This window comes from Melanotaenia boesemani, chromosome 6, assembly GCF_017639745.1.
Source record: "Melanotaenia boesemani isolate fMelBoe1 chromosome 6, fMelBoe1.pri, whole genome shotgun sequence".
In the NCBI taxonomy this organism is placed as follows: domain Eukaryota; kingdom Metazoa; phylum Chordata; class Actinopteri; order Atheriniformes; family Melanotaeniidae; genus Melanotaenia; species Melanotaenia boesemani.
Window position 1 is genome coordinate 38,377,224 of NC_055687.1, and position 6,187 is coordinate 38,383,410.

Consider the following 6,187-nt stretch of genomic DNA (forward strand, 5'->3'; position numbering starts at 1 on the left):
TGGTGGTGGTGGTGGGGACGTTTTGACCCAGTGGTTGTTGTTGTTGTTGTTGGTGGTGGTGGGGACGTTTTGACCCAGTGGTTGGTGGTGGGACGTTTTGACCCTGGGGTGGGACGTTTTGACCCAGTGGTTGTTGTTGGTGGTGGTGGTGGTGGGGACGTTTTGACCCGGTTGTGCTTGGTGGTTGGTGGTGGTGGTGGGGACGTTTTGACCCAGTGCTTGGTGGTTGGTGGTGGTGGGGACGTTTTGACCCAGGCGGAGAAGAGAAACCAGGGGCGTTTTGACCCAGGTGCGAGCCAGGAGAGCGCAAGGGATAATGGAGCAACAGCTACATCTGCTGGACAAGTGGAGCAAAACCTGCCCGAAAAAGTATCACAAAACGTAGCAAAACACCACGCTGCTTACCCGCGTGGTGCGAGCTCATAATCTGCGTCTGCAACACACGAAAATCATAATCTGAGTTTGCAACACACGAAAACAATTAAAAAAAAAAAAAAGAAAAAAAAACCTCCGTTGGCCTGTGCTGTACACAGAGCTAGATGTATACACGTAGAGAACCGTGTTGAACACTCGAGTACTGGTCATTTCATTTTTCTCTCTGTCAGCTTTTAGTACAAATAACTTTGGAAAAAGGAACTTTGTTGCAATATTTCTATTTGTTTTGGCACATGACCCAGTCTAATATCTTGTTTCAATGAACGGTATCTGAACCGTATAGACACACATAAAACAAAAAAGAAAACACCTAAACACCACGTTTGGAAGTATGGTTTTACATTCTTTATTGGTATACACATTTTTCAAATATGTACCGAGGGTTGATGAATACAGGAAGACCGCACATAGCTCACAGCGCTAGATGGTATAGCAGAGCCAGGTGGATCCTTGGAATTTGAGTTGTGCTCAGATTCTGCAGTGGAATACAGACTCTGATGTGAGAGACCTGCTCTGTTCTCAGGGGTCCTTGGAATTTGAGTTTTGCTCAGATGCTGCAATGGCATACTTGCTTGCATCTCATGTACGCAACACCGATTTGCTCTCTCATGTACGCAACACCGATCTGCTCTCTCATGTACGCAACACCGATCTGCTCTCTCAGACTCTGGCCTGGCAAAACTTGTGACTTCCCATCGATCGAAGGTACTTGCGTATTGCTCAAACCTGGTCCTGTAAAGACCTGTTTGTATCTCAGTGATACAAGGCTTGTTCGTGCTTAGCATATTCCTCTCCTTCTTCTGTGTCTTCTTGATCAGACCGTGGCCTGGGAGACCTGTCAGATTCCTCTCCCTGTTCTGTGTCTTCTTGATCAGACCGTGGCCTGGGAGACCTGTTCGTTTCTTGGACCTCTTACTCAGAGGACATGATTGTTTATTCTTTGTCTTCTTGCTCTGGCTCGGGGCCGAAAGGGCTGTTCGTATTTTCTTGGCAGAGGGTTTCTTCTTCTTCTCCTTGCTCTGGCTCGGGGCCGAAAGGGCTGTTCGTATTTTGTTGGCAGAGGGTTTCTTGTTCTTGCGCTGACTCTTGGAGACTCGGAGTGTTGTTTTTTTCTTGGTGCAGGGCGCTTTTTCCTTGCCTTGACCATGGCCTTGTAGCGTTGAGTTTTTTTTTTTTCTTGGTACCAGACATTTTTTCATTGCTGGACCCAAGCTTCAAGGACCCATTGTTTTGTTTCAGATTTTGTAACCTGCCTTTTTTTCTCATGGTAAATATGTAAAATACTGAATGTATAACATATGGGTAATGATGAATAAAACACAATACACAAACCGAATAGCGGCAGCCTACTTTCTTTTTTTTCTTTTTTTTTTCTTTTCAAGTTGCGCCTTGTCTTTCCTATATATATATATATGTACGGAAAATAAGTATCTGCAAAGACTTCAATAAACGTAGCCTTGCACATTGGTACACAGAATCACCATGGACTGGTGTGGAGAGTTGAAACGGTACGCTGACGCCACAGGATATATTGTGGAGTATGAACAGGCTTTGGAGGTTGGACCACGACACAGTGCTACGTTCAAAGTCTGGGTTATAGCCCATTCTGATGACGGTCTGTCCTTGAGGGCAAAGGGCTGTGGTAAGCGTAAGAAGACAGCAAAAACACAAGCGGCTCGAGCGCTATTGTTTCGAATGATGCCTTTGCACCGTGTGGGGCTTGAAAACACAGTCCGCTGCAAGGCTGGGCAGGAGAAAGAAAAGGCTGAGAAGGAGACCAACAAAGAGGTAGATGTGATGAAGGAACAAGTAGAGGATAGCAATAAGACTGGTGAAGCTGAGGTGGATGAAGATGCTAAAGAGGACTTGATCCAGGGGGGATCCTGTGAGAAGGGAAGACGGTCATATCGCATTCGGTTCAAGGAACCCCTTACTCAAATATACCCGATATGCATGTCCAAAGAGTCCAAGGAAGCACGTTCAAACTTTTTGGTGACCATTGACGCAATACGGTTTCGGGACAGGATATTGTGTACAGAGAAGGAGCTATCTAGATGCTTTGAAGAGGACCACCGTATGCGTATGAGAGCCTACATAGATGGTCAGAATGTACCTTAGGATCTTTCACTGAGTTGCTCTCCACAGAAATGATTTCTCACGCCTATGTCTGTCTGTCTGTCTGTCTGTCTGTCTGTCTGTGTATTTGCTGACAATCTAACCAACACTGAAAGAGTAGATACTCACGGATGGAAGGTGAGTGAAGATGTTACACTAAATACCACTCCACAAACTGTAGTGTGGCTACCCTCACGGCTCACGGATATCGATGAGATCATGGATGTTGCGTGGTACAACTGCCTCCATTTGAAGAACAGACATTTGACGCAGCACGAAAAGGAAATCCTCGCTGCTGCAGAAATGCAATGTGTCCGTCACTCTGAAACAGATGATACGATAGGACCTAAAGATAGTCCTATGGATAGACCCTTGTACGTGGAGTCGAGACACCACCACCACCACATAAATGCCTTGTTAGGCTTGATCGCATGCTATATCTTTCCTAATGTGAAAAGCGTTAGCTCTTATCCTATGAGGAGCATTGACATCGGAGCTGCTCAAAGCCCTCTTATGCTCTACGTGGAGCCCAACGAAGATACAAGCGCAAGTGGGGAACAAAACCACCATTGATGACGTTGGTTTAGTTTGTTTTGTTTTTGACTTTTTATTTTTCTCTCGTGTATGTGTTTGTATGTATGGCTTATACGTGTTTCGAAAGAGCGATATCTGAACTGTGCTTTTGTGTAACAGAACCAGTCATCACAGCACACATGGTCTGGATACAAAGCAGAAAATGAAGGCTGGTGGGGAGAGTCAGACACAAAGTAGCATACAGTATCAGGAAAAACACACGGAACTGTTATGCATCTGCTGTCTGTGTTTGGTTGTACATGCCTTTTTCTGAAATAAACAGTGCATTCAAACGGTTTTGTCTGATGTCAATATCTTTTATTGGTATTTCATTTTTATCAGACAAAAGAAAAGACATAAAAATACGAATACAGAAAGTGTCACAAGGGTGCTTGAGTTTACGATCTCTGAACCCTATCAAGTTCTGTTGTCTGTGAACGTTATGTTCCCGTAGCTGTCTCTGGACAAGATCTTGAGCATATCCCGCCAGTTGTAGTAATATGTAGGTTTGTAGCTACCTACAGAGCCTTGAAAGTTGACAAGATAGCCCTGAAAGCCGTCTATGCGGGCTTCAGGTACGGGAACGTCAGGGCACAATTTTACGTTGAAGTAATACACGGGTCCGCTCGGATGGGGCTCGAGGTACAGCCTTTCCGAGCTGAGCATTTGTGTTATGGCAGCAGACTGGTTGAACAGGAGACAAAGAATGCATCTACACGGGCTCACGTGCTGTTGCACATCTCCGGTTGTCTCTCTGGCCGATGCAAACAGTTTGTACGATTGGGGTGCTATCAACGAGGGCAAAGGTCTAGGATGGCTCTGGACCACCATCATGCCTTTACAAGATTGTCCGTTCATGCATAAGGGCAGGTCCTTGTCATTGAGCATGCTTATCAAAAGGGCTCTGTCGTAGACATTTCGAGCCAGGGCCCTGCCTGGTATAGCACGTTCTGCAAAGGAAGCCAGCAGGGGAGCGGGATTCTTGGCCAGTAGTTGCATCACAGTGAGCACAGGTGTGCAGCTGGCACACATGGGGTTTTTCTCTGTGCTTGACTCGCTGCACGTGCACAATTGAGGTGCAAAGCATTCACAGAACAGATTGCGAATATCAGCAGCTGACAAATGTCTCAACTGCGTGATCCTGGCAAATGTGCGCAACCTGATCAGCTCTCGGTATGCAGCTATGTTCTCCTCCTCCTCGTGGTGCATTGGATCACTTTCAAGTCCTGCGTCTACCTCGTACTGCTGATGCTCTTCATCCTCCTCCTCCTCCTCCTCCTCCTCCTCCTCCTGCATGCTCGCATCGCACCACAACTTCAGGGTCTTGCTTGGGGTGCAATGCTCCGTGACCTTGGAACACTTTGAGCATGTATTGCCCTGTTGTTTGACATTTGAGGAGCATGTGGGACACATCCAGACGCAGCAGAGCTTTTCCTTTATGCGATCAAACAGGGAGCATATTTCACAAATGAACTCACGTATGGTAGGGCAACTTGTGTAGTGGGGCTCGGTCAGGTACCACACAGGGTTTCTTCTTAGGCAAGTGGTGCACAGTCTAACGTTGCATTTGCAACGCAGTTTAACCCCCGCCCTCTTCGTATCCTTGCTGCTTTTAACCAGGGTGATCAGGCACACGATACATTTAGCCTCAGAAGCTTTCGTGTGTTTGATTTGTGCAGGGTTTCTGTACGTGACCGAAGAGACTCTCCTGTAGAGGTTAGTGGCTTTCCGGACTGCGCTCACTACTGTTTTTGTGCGTGTCTTTGCGCAATCGCCCAGCAGACTCTCCGGGACCTCACCGGTGAAAAACGCAGTCCCCTCCATGGAGCCCTCAATGGAACCGCCTGGGAGCCGAGTATGTTGTTTGCTGTCTAAAGCACTCACCCTGGATCCTGTTCCTGTTGTGGGAGACGCGATCTATGTGCCAGGAGCAGAGGGTCTTTGCTTACATGAGCTGACCAATATAGAGAATGAGACTTTGTTTACACCTTGTCCTGCTCACAGATTCAACTTCAAGCACACGGTCAAGATGTTACTGAGTAGAGCATCCGGGGATACACTGTGTCAGTGCGAGCACTCAGTCCCTAGTGAAGGCCGTGGCAGTAGAATGTCAGGGGTACGGAGGGTTGCTCCTTATGTACCGAATGATAAGCCCGCAAAAACTCCTACGACTCCTGGGAGGCGTGGTAGGGATAGAGACAGTTCCTGTCACAGAGGAACCCTGTGGGCCTATGAAATGGACAATGTTGTCATGGCCTACAGGTGGCTGATGCACAATCGAAACCTGAGGTACTCCAAGTGCTCTGATGCCGTGATCGTGTATCAACTGAAAAAGTCTCGCAGTCTCCCACCTGGCCTATATGTTTACAAGAATTGTCCGTCTCATTTCGGCTGCACAGCTGTGAGACCTTTGACTGTGGTGGATCAATTCAACTTTGTTGTGAGCGACGGAGAAGCGATAGATCTGCCAGAGAACGAAGAACGGGATCAAGCGAAAGATCAACAAGTAGGAAAGGAAGAACAAGTAGACAAAGACAAAGAAAAAGAAGAAGAAGAAGAAGAAGAAGAGCAGGGGCGAAGGGGAAGAGTTCGAGGAAGGGAACTACTACGAGGACCAGCACTACCGAGCGCGCTCGTGATTGAATTGTTCCCGGGTCGTGATAATTTCAGCGCTCTTTATGTAATTGGGCGCAAGTTATCCATCACCGTGCCAGAATATGGCAATAGGATATTCGGAGAAGCAATGGCTTTGGGTATCATAGATCCCTGCTCTCTTACGAACGCAAGGTCCTGCGAACACCACGAAGTAGCAATGCGCACAGAGCGTGCGTGTGTGATCGATTTACGGTGGAAGGGATTCGCAACTAAGACTGCATGCATACAGTCCATACCCAAGATGCATGGCATGCAGGCCGTGATTTGGTCTAACCACAAAGGAGATGTGCAGGAGATCGAGTGTAAAGTTCTCACGTGGCTCTTGGGCCTTTCTAACCAACTGCCAAAGGAGGTGCAGATGATAGACTACAAGCGTGAAACGCTCGGAATCAGATACATACTGATGGAC